Genomic DNA, 18051 nt, shown 5'->3' on the forward strand with positions numbered 1-18051 from the left:
ATTGCTCCGGTCGCTGCGACCCTCAGACTTCAGGGTCTTTTCATCGTCCCTTATCTAGACGACTGGCTATTGAAAGCTCAGTCTCCTGCTGCCCTCCTCCAGCAGCTCAATCTTGCCATCAACTTCCTACAAGAATTAGGATGGATTATCAATTGGGAGAAGTCCGAAGTCGTTCCATCCACCCGAAGGAAATTCCTCGGTTTTTTAGTGGATTCAGAAGCGATGCAGATCTTCCTCTCCCGTCCAAGAAAGGAAAGGATCCAAGCCAGTGCACGATTCCTATTGCGCACTTGGCAGGTAACTATCCGCACCGCCATGAGAGTTCTGGGCCTAATGTCATCCTCGGCCAGGGCGGTCCCTTGGGCTTTATGGCATTTGCGTCCCCTACAGATGGAAGTGTTGAGAACCTGGAACAGGTCTCCATGGGGACTGCACAAGAAGATCTGCCTTTCTCCCGCTACCCGTCTTTCCCTCAGATGGTGGATACACCTGAAAGACGGAAGGTCCACGGTCCCGACAGTGTGGACCCTGTTGACAACAGATGCATCCCAGTGGGGATGGGGAGCCCATTGTCAAGACAAAACTGTACAAGGACGATGGAGATGTCCGGAGCTGGGGTCATCCAATCTCAAGGAACTCAGAGCAGTGTACCTGGCCCTAGTACACTTTGCCCCGGAATTGAAAGGCAAGTCAGTCAAGATCCGGTCAGACAATACGACGGTGGTTGTTTATATAAACAAACAAGGGGGCACCAGGTCACCAACCTTGCTGAGAGAGACGAATCTCATATTCACCTGGGCAGAGAAGAATCTGGTCCAGTTGTCCGCTGTTCACATAAAGGGCTCCCTGAACATAGTAGCGGATCAGCTGAGTCGGGGTATTACCGTATCAGGAGAATGGTCTCTCAATCCAGACGTATTTCAACAGATCGTCCAGAGATGGGGTCTCCCGGAGGTCGATCTTATGGCTACCCGACTCAACGCCAAGGTGGGGACCTTCTGCTCCCTGTACCAGGAGGACAATCCTTTGGCAGTGGATGCCCTGTCCATCCCTTGGAGGTTCAGGCTGTTTTACATTTTCCCTCCAATTCCAATCATACCGAAGGTATTGATAAAAATAAGACAGGACCAAGCCTCGGGAATAGCCATAATCCCGTTCTGGCCAAAAAGGGCTTGGTTTGCTCAGCTCATACAAATGAGTCAGGGCATATATTGGAGGCTTCCCCCACTCCCAGACCTGGTAACCCAAGGAGAGCTGAGATGCCAGGATCTAAGGAGACTCAACCTGACAGCCTGGAGGTTGACCAGTCCCTATTGAGAAATAGAGGACTGTCACAAGCCGTCTTGAAGACCCTATCCAGCGCCAGAGCAGATTCGACTAACAAGAACTACCGTCGAATAAGTAACATCTTTAATGCCTGGTGTCTGCAGCATCAAGTGGACTCCACCGATCCCCCTACGGAGGCGATCCTGGACTTCCTTCAAGACGGACTAGACAGAGGTCTCGCTGTGGCCACACTCAAAGTACACGTTGCGGCCCTGTCCGCCTATCTGGGGAGGCGTTTGTCTCAAGATTCCTTAGTGAGCACCTTTATTAAAGGGGCAACTAGGCTGAGACCGGTGGTAAACACCCCTGTCCACCAATGGGACCTTATTCCGGTCCTAAACGCTTTATGTGTTCATCCATTTGAACCTTTGGAGGAAAGCTCCCTCAAGTCATTAACCGGCAAGATGGCGCTACTATTGGCAGTAACAACTGCCAAACGGGTTGGTGAACTACAAGCCTTGTCCGCTGAGGAGCCATATACCACCTTTTTCTCTGACCATGTGCAGCTTAGGTTCCTCCCGGGTTTTCGTCCCAAGGTTCCATCCGCTGTAAACAGAAACCAGATAATCTCCCTTCCGGTATTTTTTCCTTTCCCTTCTTCTGCTGAAGAAGAGAGATGGCATAAACTGGACGTGGTCAGATGCCTACAGATTTACTTACAGCGCACTCGCCCTTTTAGGCGAACTGAAAACTTGTTGGTCAGCTACACGGGGAGAAACAAGGGCGCCAAAGCCGCTAAAGCCACAATATCCCGGTGGGTGACCGAGACTATTAAAATCGCCTATACCACTCAAGGTTTGTCGGCTCCAGCATTTCTTCATGCCCACTCAACCAGGGCAGTGTCTACCTCTCAGGCAGAGAAGAGTGCCTTGCCGGTGGATCAAATCTGTGCAGCGGCCTCCTGGGCGTCGGAATCTACCTTCATCCGGCATTATCGCCTGAGGGACCAAGTGGCAGGTTCCACTGCTTTTGCCCATACCGTTTTAAGTTCGGTTATGAGTTAATCCCACCCATCCTGGGGACCTGCTTGCTATATCCCCACATTGTGCCGCTGTTGAGGACGACAGGGAACGAGTGATTATGAAGATAATCTTGTTTCCCTAAGTCCTAACAGCGGCACAAGATTTCCCACCCTGGGAATCATATCTTATGTCTAAAAGCTGTATATAAACATTATGGAGGTACTTTTGTATTTACACGCAGAGGGGAGGTTCTTGTGCCCTCTTATAGGGCCTGCCACGCATCTTATTGGCTAATTAAATATCCGCCTGTCCTACCAGCACACAGGGGCAGAAATACCCCACATTGTGCCGCTATTAGGACTTAGGGAAACAAGATTATCTTCATAATCACTCGTTGTCATAGGCTTATTCTTTGGACAACAATTTGTACATTCAGTTGGCACCATGTTTACTTAGAATTTATTAAAGGAGTTATCCAATTTCTAATAGTGATAATTTATCTGAGACCCAGGCAGATCAGCTGTACCAAGAATGTACAGCATAGACTTCAACTGAGCAGCGCTGCAGTATCTACATTGAACACAACTGAGACAGGGACTAAGAAAACTCCTTAAGGAGAGTGCAGGCGTATGGAGACTTAGAAGCCATTTTCACTCCACTGGAGGCTTCTGGGGAATATGCAAATCTGTTTTCCAGTATGTAATTAGGAAAACGGTGTCTCTTTTTGATGTCGCCCTTAAATATCAGGCATGGCTTTTTAAGATAGCCTAATACCATGATGTGGGATTATTGCAGTGAGCTATGAACTTAAACAATACTGGGAGCTGTGCTGTCTCAGTGCAGCTGATCTGTGGAGGTCCTGGATGTCAGAGCCCCCATAACATCTAATATTGGTGGCCTGTCCAAAGTATAAGCCATTAATACTAGAAATTAAATAAAGCCTGTATCATTTTTTGGAGGTCCATGTGAAATAAAACATACAATTTCTTCAATGCTTCAATTTCTTAAAGAACTTTTTGGTACATCTACTTATCTTACTTTCTGTCTCTAACCTCTCCAATGTAGTAGGTGTTTAAGTTGTTCCAATAACCGCCTTTCCAATAGAAACTGCGGTTCCAACCATTGCTGGAGCAAACACTGCACAGCTACCAAACAAATGGTATGGACCAGTGATGGGATTGAAGCCCTCCCCACTATTTCCACTGAACTATCTTTCCACCATAATCAGCGCCGCACTTCTCATGAGGCGATCTGAAGCGACCGCTATGTCGGGGCCCCGGGGGGGGGGGGGGGTTGCGGCATCTTTACTGACCTAAGCCAGTCCAGGACAAGCTGTCCTGGACTGGATTAGTGTCACCGTCTCGGCAGATGGCACGGGAAGCAAGCAGTGGATTGGGGAGGCCTTGTGGATGCAGCGCTGCTTTAACTTGCCTATTAGCAGCGCTGCTCCAGCGGCCGCCCCTCACGATTAGCAGAGAGCAGGTCCTCTCCCTGCCGGCTCTCTGCCTGCTAACGCCGCCCCCTCCTCTCCTCCCCCTCCTCCCCACACGCCGGGTGACGTGGCCACGTAATCAGGCCCGCACCCGACGTGTGACTGCGTCCTACGCCGGTGGGGGTGCTCTGAAGACCGGACAGAGAACTGGACCAAGAAGAACAGGGAGCTGCAGGTAAGCGGACACCGGTAGGGGGGAGGGGGTTAATCACTACTTAGCGTGGGGTCCAAAAATTGAAACAATTTTTGGACTACGTGCTGTGTAGTCAGGGGTGAACCTAACCTTTTTGCCGTGGAGGGTGCGGGGATTGGTGGGGAGGCGGGTGGGGGGGGGGCGACTTTCTGTCATCCACCTCAGGTGGCAAAAAGGCTAGGTTCACCCCTGACCATAATAGGTATACACCTGGCTCACATGGAAACTCTCTGTGCCAGGTCGATCTCATTCTAGTATAGGAAGCTTCTTATACTTCTACCTTTAACTCAATTCACTCATAGCTTTGCCTCAAAAAAAGTAACAAAAAAAAAAACTTAAGTGGATAGGGTGTCTGTAAGGAAACCCAAATACTAGTGTGAATCTAATGGTGTCACAAATGTCACTCAGTAGGTCACTATTACCAGTATGTCCCATGCAACCAATGGAGAGGAGATGAGGTTTGTCTCGAGGAGTCTTGAGCCGTGGACCCCATGGCTGAATCAGCCGTGGAATCCATGGCAAGATTGAGCAGGACGCTTCTTTTTTCTGCGCCCTGCTCCGATCTCTGCCTCCCATTGAAAACAATGGCAGGTGCATTCTGGGAGGAATCTGCTCCGGATTTGTGGCTGAAATCCGCCTCCAACCCTGAGGAAAATACTTCTGTGTGAACATACTATATATACTCGAGTATAAGCCGAATTTTTAAGCACAGTTTTTGTGCTGAAAAAGCCCCCCTAGGCTTATACTCGAGTGAATTAAGGAAAATCAATCTAGAACTGACATTTTGGAGAGTGGAGTTCTTACACTATTCACCTTTCCCAAGACCTCCTAAGAATTGTATTAATGGGTCCAATGCATTTCTGAATGACAGTCTGAAGATCTGTCGATGACTGTGCCAGATAAGTGTTTCTTTCTTAAGAGCGCAAGCTACCGGCTACAAAGTGAAGCTCAGCTGGCCAAAAATATTTATGAAATTGAAAATCCTCGGTTTATATTTATAGCTCTTTTTAGCGGTCACTATTAATATATCAATGTCACACGCTGGCTTCACTTGCTCTTTAACAAGTCACAGCTTGTTCTTTCTCCTAAAATATGGTCTTGTGAAGCTTTGCATATGTCTTAAATCACAAGGGTAAGTGTAATGTAAGGGTATAAGTAAGGGGATTTTATGTGTAATATTTTCCAGTCTTATTTCTACTAGAGGAGACTCACGTGGGTAAAAAAAAATTGTGGTACGTCATATGGTGCGTGTTACATACAATATATGGTCAAAAGTGAAGTATATGGGCATCCCTTATTATAAGTAATATCACAAACAAGACTTGTCCCCTCCTATCCACAGTATAGGGGAGAAATGTCTGATCAGAAGGGGTCCGGACCCTCAACCAGCACAAGATCAGGGGCCCTAAGTTCCCACATGTGAATGGAGCGATGGCCTGTCGGAGATGGACAAATACTGTGCCCTGCTTTTCTTCAACTGCGCATGCGCGTCTGCCATTCTGGTCAAACAGAGGAGCTTAGGACCCTGGTTCTCATGATGGTATGGGTCCAACAGTCAGACTCCCACTTAGATATGAGGATAGGTCTTTATAACCCCTTTACAAGGAACTTGGCACCAGATTTGGGGCTCCTATATTAGCATGTTCTTACTCTGCTGGGTTACAGGTCCCCAAGTCAGGTGAATCCAGTCCTGGACACCAATGCATCCAGCCATTTTCTTGAGGTTCATTCTGCTAGAGAAGTGAAGACTTTGGGCACATGCACCATGCACAGTTGAGGCCTGTGAATGTAGACTTCAATATGTCTTTGCAGTGATACAAGTATTCTGTCCTTGGCTTCAATCGCTCTCCATGCACGTGTCAGGAGTTGTCATGTCTCTTCTCTGGCAGAAAAAACGACTGAAAATGGGTGAATAGAGCAACAGACAGGACTGGAGTCACAAGGCTTGGGGCTCTGAACTGTAGTAGCATAAGTAAATGTTTTTGGAGAATGGGCCTCAAACCTGGTGACAGGCTCCCTCTAAATGGGCCGTACACTTATAGGGGTAATCACAAGAACATAATCATATTTAAATTTGTAAACCATTTAAAGCTAAACTTTTTTTAAAGTATAAATAATTAAACATTTTGCAGAGTTTTAAAGATTTTCTATAACCTTTTTCGTGACAGTCTTATGTTTTGCCATTGGATATGACCATAAATGAAGGAACTTTCTATATTCTGACACTCAAATACTGAGTCACTGTTTCTTTACACTGGACATGTGATAACTACATGTATGAGAAGATAAACCAACTACAATAAGGACATCATGGCTAGTTATCAGGAGGACACTACATGTATGAGAAGATAACCTGACCACAATAAGGACATCATGGCTGGTTATCAGGAGGACACTACATGTATGAGAAGATAACCCGGACACAATAAGGACATCATGGCTGGTTATCAGGAGGACACTACATGTATGAGAAAATAACCTGACCACAATAAGGACATCATGGCTGGTTATCAGGAGGACACTACAAGTATGAGAAGATAATCTGACCACAATAAGGACATCATGGCTGGTTATCAGGAGGACACTACATGTATGAGAAGATAACCTGACCACAATAAGGACATCATGGCTGGTTATCAGGAGGACACTACATGTATGAGAAGATAACCTGACCACAATAAAGACATCATGGCTGGTTATCAGGGGGGAAAAGTGCATGTATGAGAAGATAACCCAGATACAATAATGACATCCTTGCTGGTTATCAGGAGGACACTACATGTATGAGAAGATAACCTGACCACAATAAGGACATCATGGCTGGTTGTCAGGAGGACACTACATGTATGAGAAAATAACCCGACCACAATAAGGACATCCTGGCTGGTTATCAGGAGGACACTACATGTATGAGAAGATAACCCGACCACAATAAGGACATCATGGCTGGTTATCAGGAGGACACTACATGTATGAGAAGATAACCCGACCACAATAAGGACATCATGGCTGGTTATCAGGAGGACACTACATGTATGAGAAGATAACCCGACCACAATAAGGACATCATGGCTGGTTATCAGGAGGACACTACATGTATGAGAAGATAACCCGACCACAATAAGGACATCATGGCTGGTTATCAGGAGGACACTACATGTATGAGAAGATAACCCGACCACAATAAGGACATCATGGCTGGTTATCAGGAGGACACTACATGTATGAGAAGATAACCCGGACACAATAAGGACATCATGGCTGATTATCAGGAGGACACTACATGTATGAGAAGATAACCCGACCACAATAAGGACAACATGGCTTGGTCTGTGACAAGTGCCTGACCAACAGAAACTCTGGCCCAGACGTGAACGAAGCCTTATCTCTCCTTTTTTTCCCTTCACTAGGGGAGAGTCAGGATTGGTCTATATACGGTAGGTGACCTACTCTGCTTTAATGATCAGGTTTGTCCAACATTTATCTAATGTGTATGGACATGATTAGAGAAATTTAAGACTGATTTCACATCTCCTTTATATGACACCAACAGATCCCAGTGGACCCCATTGGCTATAATACATTCTGTCATATTTCGTTATGGCGTCTATTATTTTGCCTGCGCCTGTTTTTGATTATTGATGGAATCTACAAATGTTGGAATATTGTAAGCCATAAAATCAAACAAGCATTGATGCATATCCAGACAAAATTAGCAGTAGAAGAGGCTATGTGAAAGAGCAATGCGTTTCATTTCCAAAAGGTTAGGTCATCTCAGCATTTCCTGGCTAGAAATACCCCAGTGTATATCCATAACCCAGTCATATTGTAGTTGTGTTATGATATTGTGAAAAAAACAATGCAAATTAAAAAAAAACTTTTTAACACCTTAAAGCGTAGCGAGGCTTTAATCATAAATCAACCAATACAGTATATGTACATGGGAAATAAAACTAATCCTGGCCATTCTATGACTTGTATTCTGCAATGTATCAGTTTTTCCTCTGCAGGCTCTATTAGTAGTTTACATTTCTCTCTGAGCTGCTTGGAGAAAATAAGTTGCACACAGTGAGCAAAGAAGAATCTGCTCCAGAACTATTTATCTGCTCAGAAAAAGTTCCAGGTCTGTACAATGGCCTGATAGAAAAGTACTGTAGACCCCAAATGTTCTCATAGTAAGAGTCCATTCACAGGGACATTTACTTTTGATGTTCTTGTCAATGCAAAAACTGTTCATCATGATGTTGATGCAGAGGAGCCATACCCAGATGTGGGACAAAGCTTCTGTTCCCAGGTCAAACCTTGTATCTAAATAGCCCAAACAAATCAAATGTACTTGTTGGCATAGACCCATATGTGATCTAGGTTCGAATGAAGGAAGATTTGGGTGTTTTAGATAAGTCCACTATTAAAAGGGTTGCACTAAATTAGAAAATGGTGTCTATTAGAGATGAACGAACCGACTCATACCGGGTTCAACCTGAATAATCCAAATTGTTCTATTTATTGCAAAACAAAACAATGGGAGATTTATCTTGGCAAAATAAAGTGTTATAAGAGTGTTATACACTATGTTTTATAGATAGGTTCCTAGGAGTCCTGACAGTGTTCTACACTATGTTTTATAGATAGGTTCCTAGGAGCCCTGACAGTGTTCTATACTATGTTTTATAGATATGTTCCCAGGAGTCCTGACAGTGTTATATACTATGTTTTATAGATAGGTTTCTAGGAGTCCTGACAGTGTTATACACTATGTTTTATAGATAGGTTCCTAGGAGCCCTGACAGTGTTATACACTATGTATTATAGATAGGTTCCTAGGAGTCCTGACAGTGTTCTACACTATGTTTTATAGATAGGTTCCTAGGAGCCCTGACAGTGTTCTATACTATGTTTTATAGATATGTTCCCAGGAGTCCTGACAGTGTTATATACTATGTTTTATAGATAGGTTCCTAGGAGTCCTGACAGTGTTATACACTATGTTTTATAGATAGGTTCCTAGGAGCTCTGACAGTGTTCTACACTATGTTTTATAGATAGGTTCCTAGGAGCCCTGACAGTATTCTACACTATGTTTTATAGATAGGTTCCTAGGAGTCCTGAGAGTGTTCTATACTATGTTTTATAGATAGGTCCCTAGGAGCCCTGACAGTGTTCTACACTATGTTTTATAGATAGGTTCCTAGGAGCTCTGACAGTGTTCTACACTATGTTTTATAGATAGGTCCCTAGGAGCCCTGACAGTATTCTACACTATGTTTTATAGATAGGTTCCTAGGAGCTCTGACAGTGTTCTACACTATGTTTTATAGATAGGTTCCTAGGAGCCCTGACAGTGTTCTACACTATGTTTTATAGATAGGTTCCTAGGAGCCCTGACAGTGTTCTACACTATGTTTTATAGATAGGTTCCTAGGAGCTCTGACAGTGTTCTACACTATGTTTTATAGATAGGTTCCTAGGAGCCCTGACAGTGTTCTACACTATGTTTTATAGATAGATTTCTAAGAGCCCTGACAGTGTTCTAAACTATGTGCTAAGCCATTTAAGGTGTGGTTTATACCAAAACGTCTTCAACCTGAAACTAATTTCAACCCAGAGCTGCTGAAACTGAAAACAAATCTAATGATGAAAGGTTTGCCTATCTCTAGAGTTTACTTTCTTCCAAATACACATGTTGTTTTGCAGTTTAACTTTTGACTCACTTTAAGAAAATGGAAGAGGTTTTTCAGGCAAACAAATTATTTCTAAAATAGCCCAGGGTAAGTGAGAATATATATATAAAAACACATGCACCCGTCTCCAATGCTCCGGTGTCCTCCCAATTTGGTTAAGTCCTGCAGCTCGGTTGCTTTCCTGCTGTGGTATTTCTTGCCAGCTGTAACGTCCCTGTTCCCTACAATGGCCATGTATGACGGATATTTCCACTGGAAAACAACAACTGAGCTGCAGGACCGGACCGCGCAGTAAGGCACTGAAGAACAGGGGACAAATTTTGTTTCTTAGAATACAAAATTATGAACACTTGCCCCATTAGTTGGAATGCAGAGTTCCCGCTTTAGAGTGGTCACATATTGCTTTGAATGTCATGTAATTTGACAAATATATGCCAGTTACAATTTCCCCATCCAGTTTATTAAGTCTTAGTTTGTCCTCTTGTAATATCTATTGTACCCTATTAGACTTTATTAGTTGTGGATGGGATTGAGTTGTGTTTTCGGATGTACCGGCGATTATTTTTAGTTAGAATTAATGCAAGTTTGAGAAGATAATTAATAGCCAACAACAATTCAGAAGATACACAGGATCTCCTGGGGGAAGCATGCACATCTAATATGACAGGATCGGCTCTACGTTACCAATAGGAGGTTATGCAAATCTAGACAACACGATACCATGAACAAAGACATCAAAAGGATGGATTAAAATTCGAATACTGTGCGATGAAGATGCGGTGGCAGCGGTAACGATAATGAACCTGTCCGGTGTCTGGAAAAACACGAGAAACACTGCAACACTGAAGCTGGGGCTAAGAGTTAAGAGACAGAATTATTTATGGACTATATTATAGACTTTTGCTACTTCTCTCTTACAGATAATTTTCTCCAAGATAACGCCCTAATATACTAGGGCACTTGTACTGGATGAATGCCGACGACAATCCTGATCAGAATGTATTAGTTAAAGGCAAGAAATCTGAATCATTACACACATAGCAATAGGACAACACAAACGTTACACTAATACCCCTGATAACAGCATTGTCCCCCCTTACATAGTTACATAGTAGATGAGGTTGGATGAAGACACAGGTCCATCAAGGCCAACCTTAATCCTATAGTTTTAATCCAGAGGAAGGCAAAAATCCCATAACACTTATTCCAATTTCCCCATGTAATTCCTTCCAGGCTCCAAATCCAACAATCAGTATAAAACCCTGGATCTACTTGTTTATGCCAAAAATCTGAAACCATAACCTGTGATATTTTTCCATTCAAGAAAGACATCCAGATCCCTCTTGAACTTGCACAATGGATCCATCATAGCCTCACTGTTCTTACAGTAAAGAATCTCTGTCTGTATTGATGGTGAAATGTTTTCTCCTCTAGGTGTAGAGGATGTCTCCTAGTCGCTGTCTCCGGCCTAGGCGTACAGGATGTCTCCTAGTCGCTGTCTCCGGCCAAGGCATAGAGGATGTCTCCTCGTCACTGTCACTGGCCTAAGTGTAGAAGATGTCTCCTAGTCGCTGTCTCTGGCCTAGGTGTAGAGTATGTCTCCTCATCACTGGCCTAAGTGTAGAGGATGTCTTCTAGTCGCTGTCTCCGGCCTAGGTGTAGAGGATGTCTCCTAGTCGCTGTCTCCAGCCTAGGTGTAGAGGATGTCTCCTCGTCACTGTCACTGGCCTAGGTGTAGAGGATGTCTCCTAGTCGCTGTCTCCGGCCTAGGCATAGAGGATGTCTCCTCTTCGCTGTCTCTGGCCTAATTGTAGAAGATGTCTCCTAGTCGCTGTCTCTGGCCTAGGAGTAAAAAGATCATTAGAAAGTTCTTTGTGCTGTCCCTTCATGTATTTTTACATTGTTATTAGGTCTCCCTGTAGACATCTTTTTTCTAAACTGAATAACCCAAAATTTGTTAATCTGTCTCTGTCCTCTAATCCACCCATTCCCCTAATTATTTTGGTCGCCCTTCTCTGCAATCTCTCTAGTTTGGTTATATTCCTCTAGTCCCAAAACTGTGCACAATAGTCTATGTCTGGCCATACCAGTAAATTGTATATATATGACTAGGGTCATGAACGTCTAGGCCTCTTTTGACGCAACCCATAAATTAATTTGCCTTGGCGGCTACTGCGGCACTGGTCACTAAAGGTAAGCCTACTCTCCACCAAAATCATGAAGTCTTTTTCATTGGCAGTCTTACCCAGTAATTTACTATTAAATATATTATCATATAACCTCCTCTGGTATTTGCAATCTACAGGTTTCTTCTGAACTATTCCCTAGGTGCAGGACCTATGTACTCATGACCCTGTAACCATCATGTCATTGCAGGTCCTTCACCCCTTCTAGCTACAGGAGCAGTACTGATAATACAGGGCTGGCATTTTCAGTGCACTTTTAGCTTCATGTGACCTGTACGTCACCAGTCAATAAACTATACATCACTCATGTATTGGATGCAGTATACATCACTAGCCCATTGCAGATGTTCTCCCTTAAGAGAGTCTTTATAGTATGTGGAAAATGAAATTTCTAGAGGTAACCGGACATTGGGACCATGTAAACTGCCCCTTGTTTATGATTCATGACCTCAGGGTCACGAGCTGTTCCCTATTTAATCGATTAAGAATCTGCTGATATAAAATATAACACCATTTATACATATTTATCTTCCCAGATATTCAATTTTGTTGTAGACATGTTGGGCACTTTACGGTAAAATGGAGCCTCCTTCTTTACTTGTTTATATCAGTTCCTGGCCCAGCAGGACTTGAAGCTTGTTTGCTGTCAATGAAACTCAGGTTTCCCCATACCTGCCTTCTCTATCATTACTAATAGAGATGAGCGAACAGTGTTCTATCGAACACATGTTCGATCGGATATCAGGCTGTTCGATGTGTTCGATTCGAATCGAACTTCTCGTGGCAAACTCCAAAAAAATTCGATTCCCCTCCCACCTTCCCTGGCGCCTTTTTTGCACCAATAAAAGCGCAGGGGAGGTGGGACAGGAACTACGACAACGGGGGCATTGAAAAAAATCGGAAAAAGTCATTGGCTGCCGAAATCAGGTGACCTCCATTTTAGACGAATAGTGGATTTCAAATCCGGGTCATATGAGAATGTGAACTTTGTGACTAAGAGACAGGGATAGCTGTACAGGCAGGGATAACTAGGGATAACCTTTATTTAGGTAGGAATGTTATTAAAAATAACTTTTTGGGGCTCTATCAGGGGTGTAATTGTGATTTTTGTGAGATAAACTTTTTCTCATAGGAATGCATTGGCCAGCGCTGATTGGCCAGAGTATGGAATTCGACCAAACAGCGCTGGCTCTGCTGGAGGAGGCGGAGTCTAAGATCGCTCCACACCAGTCTCCATTCAGGTCCGACCTTAGACTCCGCCTCCTCCAGCAGAGCCAGCGCTGATTGGCCGAAGGCTGGCCCATGCATACCTATGGGTATGCAGAGACTCAGCAGTGTTGAGCCAGTTCTGCTCAACTACACCATGTGCTGGTCAGCCCATCAGATGTAGCAGAGCCGAGGGTGCGCTAGAACCCTTATGCACACTCGGCTCTGCTACATCAGATGTAGCAGAGCCGAGGGTGCACTAGAACCCTTATGCACACTCGGCTCTGCTACATCTGATGTAGCAGAGCCTAGGGTGCACTAGAACCCTTGTGCACACTTGGCTCTGCTACATCAGAGCCGAGGATGCACTGGAACCCCTGTGCACACTCAGCTCACGCTAATAGAATGCATTGGCCAGCGCTGATTGGCCAATGCATTCTATTAGCCTGATGAAGCAGAGCTGAATGTGTGTGCTTAGCTCAACTACTCCACCGGCGTAGTTGAGCTAAGCACTCACATTCAGCTCTACTTCATCAGGCTAATAGAATGCATTGGCCAGCGCTGATTGGCCAGAGTACGGAATTCGACCAATCAGCGCTGGCTCTGCTGGAGGAGGCGGAGTCTAAGATCGCTCCACACCAGTCTCCATTCAGGTCCGACCTTAGACTCCGCCTCCTCCGGCAGAGCCAGCGCTGATTGGCCGAAGGCTGGCCAATGCATTCCTATGGGTATGCACAGACTCAGCAGTGTTGAGCCAGTTCTGCTCAACTACACCGTGTGCCGGTCAGCCCATCAGATGTAGCAGAGTCGAGGGTGCACTAGAACCCTTGTGCACACTCGGCTCTGCTACATCAGTGCTGTCCAATGCATTCCTATGGGAAAAAGTTAGCTTGCGAAAATCGCAAGCTGACAGGGATTTCCATGAAATAAAGTGACTTTTATGCCCCCAGACATGCTTCCCCTGCTGTCCCAGTGTCATTCCAGGGTGTTGGTATCATTTCCTGGGGTGTCATAGTGGACTTGGTGACCCTCCTGAGATGGATTTGGGTTTCCCCCTTAACGAGTATATGTTCCCCATAGACTATAATGGGGTTCGAAACCCGTTCGAACACTCGAACAGTGAGCAGCTGTTCGAATTGGATTTCGAACCTCGAACATTTTAGTGTTTGCTCATCTCTAATTACTAACATTCCATACCCATACGGAATAGATCTCTTAAAGGGAATGTATCACCAGATTTCTGTTTGTATCACCACATTTGTATCTATATTTAAAAATAAAACCCTGCAATTTCCACTTTGACCACTAAACCTAATAATAGACTGACACCTGCCAATTCTATAGAGTTTTTCTTTGCAGCAGTCGCCTCATTTACATCACAGATAGCATTACAATAGAAGATAACACCACTGATCCATGATTACAATAAAAAAACAGCATATCTCTTCCTAAATGTGTCTAGACCAGCGGTTCTCAACCTGTGGGTCGCGACCCTGGTGGGGGTCGAACGACCAAAACATAGGGGTCGCCTTAAGCATACCTCCCAACCGTCCCGGTCGGTGGGAGGTATGTCCCGGTTTCAACTTATCGGCGCCCGGAGGACGCTGATGAGTTGAACACACAAGCTATTAAAGCAGGAGCTGTCACAGCCAGCACCTGCTTTAATGCTGCACTGCGGCTTCTGCATGTGTAGTCACGATGTGATGACGTCACATCGCGCCTACAACTATATGAGTGAGCGAGACTGCGGCGAGAGCGGCAGGGGAGCGTTGGAAGGTGATTGTAAGTTTTTTGGGTTTTTTTTAAACATTAATGTGGAACATAATGAAGGGGCAGATGAAGGGGGGGAACGGCATGACACTGGGGGCAGAGATGGAAGATGGAGGGACATGACACTGGGGCAGATGAAGGAGGGGGACAGCATGACACTGGGGGCAGAGATGGAGGGACATGAAACTGGGCAGATGAAGGGAATGACGGCATGACACTGGGGACTGAGATGGAGGGACATAAAGCTCTGGGCAGAGATGGGGGGACATGAAACTGGGGAACAGATGGGGACGTGAAACTGGGGGAAGAGATGGGGGGACATGAAACTGTGGGCAGATGAAGGGGGGGTACGGCATGACACTGGGGCAGAGATGGGGGGACATGAAACTGGGGGCACGGCATTAGAAAGGTTGAGAACCACTGGTCTAGACTATCGCTGCCTATGGCCATGACCATGCTGTAAAGCATATCACTAAATGCTGTTATCAGAGCAGCTTAGTAGCCGCCCCTGTATTCATGTACCGAAAATAGAATAAATAATCAGAAAGTAATCAACTTAGAAAAATAATGCAAATAAATGATAAATTTCACTATCTATTTTATACATAAAACATAAAATTGTGATAGATTCCATTTAAAATAGTGGAATAAGCCGACCTGAGCCCATCTCTTCAGGGACCCCCATAGCAGTCACATAGACTACCTATGATAAGAACACTCATCCACGCTCTATGTTTTCTACTCTCTATGTTTGCTTTCTTTATATATATAGACCGCTGGACGTGTCTTGCTTCTTCTGAAGTCTTTCCAGCCATTGTTCCGTGTATCTTTGCTCTAGTGACCTTTCTATAAAAATATATTGTTTAATAAATACCATCCGCAACGTTTCCTCACTCCGATACTGAATCTGCCGAATGTAGACCCTCCACAGACCCGAGCAGCGGGGACGTTACTTTCTTGTTTGTTTTAGCTGCTTTTTTTTCTGCATTTTTATTCCATTCCTGCCCTTTAACAAGACATTTATTCGCAGCAAACCTAAGATTTTTGTAATGTGCTCTTCACGTGGCTCCGTGTACATTTCAAGTGCACCAATTACGGGGTGTCATGCTGCTTTAAATAAGGGCCTGCATGAAAAAGCAAATGGGAATTCCTGCGGCTGTCCCTGTGCCATCGCTTCTCAAACTACATTTAGAAATGTTAACCTTCTACATGCGGGGCGGCGTCGGCACAAGGCGCGCTCTCACCGGTTTACAGCCGCTACATTTCTTGGCCTTAAGGATTGTAACTTTGATATCTTTATCTTTTTAAATACGACATCATGGGAAGTTCTGACGCTCTCGCACAGCGTGTCTTCTCTTCCCCATGTAAGGAAAGGCTCGTGCTGCTAAAATAGAGCAAACTAGAAGCAGAGAGAAGCAATTTAATAGGCGGTTTTTACTTCTTCTTTTTTTTTAATATTTCAAGATTTTACTTGTTGCTGTTGACTTGCAAATGCTCTAAAGAAAAAAGTCCATGTCCATTTTGTTGCATCGCATACAAAATTTCCCTATAGATATGGACTAAGGCCCACGTTGCAGAACACACTGCAGAATAAGGGTCAATGCACACGGAGTATTTGGGCGCGGATTCCGCATCAGAATCCGTGTCTATAAAAGCCTCCCATTGACTTCAATGGGTTCCTTTTTCCCCTAGTGGAATCAGGAACCCATTGAAGTCAATGGGAGTCTTTTTTTCCGCAGATTCCGCACCCAAATACTCCGTGTGCATTGGCCCTAAAAATGCAGTGGAAACGCATCATTTTTTTTCCGCAGTGTTTTTTTTCCCGCAATGTATGGATGCGATTAGCCAGAATTTCATTCACTTTTCAGGTACTGTAAAACACAGTTTCGGCAACATGGAGCCTTAACCTTGATAAGGGAAGAATAACTGCAGAGAAAATACAACAAAAACACAATGAAAAACACCATGGAAAAAAACTTGACGCGTTTCCGTATTGTGTTTTTTTACTCAGTATTTTTCACAGAAGATCAGCAAGGTCAGCAGAGTTTCTACCCCTACTATACCTAAATGGAGAAGGCCAGCATTTCCATAGGTATAATGGACATGCTGCCGCATGCATGTTTCCATTTTTTGAAATCACAGAGTTTTTGCAACATGGGGCCCTTATTTAATGGGGATTTCTGGGCCAAAATGACTGATTATATACCTAAGATTAGGTCATGAATATCAGATTGACCCCCCCATGCAACTTTGATCAGCTATTTTCAGAAGCTGATACACAGAGAATGGAGCAGACAGTTCCATTGTCTGTTTAGGGCCAGCCCAGGTTACTGCAGATCAGCTCCAGTTCATTTGAATGATCTGCAATCCCTGGATTGGCCACTACATAGAGAACGGAGCTGTCTGCTTCCTGTTCCATTCTCTATTAGTTGATGAGAACAGTTGGTGGAGGTGGCAGTTGTCACACCCCACCGATCCGATATTGATGACATGTCCTTAATATTTTTAGCCTGGGAAACCCCTTTAAGTGTACCAGAAATGGCCCATCACACATAGAATGACTAGTAGTCAAGGTATTAGAAAAAAACAGATTTCAAGCAGGGTCTGCTTATATATATAGTAGCAGCGCCCCTGTTGTGACCATAGCTGTGTCTGGGACTGAAGTACAGTACTAGATAAAGGAAATGTTTCAGCCATACTTGATTCCAATGGGTTTTTCATCCACTTGTAGATAAGTCAAGTCACTTTTTTTCCTCTAGCTGAAAATAGAACCTAAAAAAAAAACAACTGATACTGACTTTCATTGAAATGAATAGGAGGCATTTTTTTTGGAAGCAGATTCTTCCTCAAAATCCTCCTGCAAAAACCTCAGTGTGAACTTACCCTTATAAAGACAAGAGTAAAGTAAACAATATAGAAAAAAAAAAAAAAACAGGATACCAATAAACAAAATAAAGTAAACCCCCCATTGTCGCTACAGTTCAGGGCTCGTTCACATCTGCGCCCGGGGTCTCCGTTATGCAGGTTTCCGTTTTCTGCACGAATCTGGGCAGGAAATGGAAACCTGCTGGCATTTTTCAAACCCATTCAAATGAATGGGTTTGGAAAGTGTCCAGCCGTGAGCGCCAGTGAGTGTTTCGTACTCTCCGCGGCAAAACCGTTTTTTTTACTGGACACAAAGTCGGACATGCAGGACTTTGTACCCGGTTTAAAAAAACTGTTTCGCCGCGGAGAG

The 18051-nt window shown here is 44.4% G+C and overlaps 1 protein-coding gene across 1 annotated transcript in view; it reads right to left on the minus strand.

The window, feature by feature from the left end:
• The window catches only part of GRIA4 (glutamate ionotropic receptor AMPA type subunit 4), a 699790-nt gene extending 688451 nt beyond the window's left edge, over window positions 1-11339 (minus strand). Inside the window, exon 1 of the mRNA XM_075266111.1 lies at window positions 11335-11339. The gene's annotated coding sequence lies outside the window, so the exon portion shown is untranslated. The remainder of the gene's footprint in view (window positions 1-11334) is intronic.
• Window positions 11340-18051: the final 6712 nt, after the last annotated feature.

Source organism: Leptodactylus fuscus, chromosome 2, assembly GCF_031893055.1.
Source record: "Leptodactylus fuscus isolate aLepFus1 chromosome 2, aLepFus1.hap2, whole genome shotgun sequence".
Lineage (NCBI taxonomy): Eukaryota > Metazoa > Chordata > Amphibia > Anura > Leptodactylidae > Leptodactylus > Leptodactylus fuscus.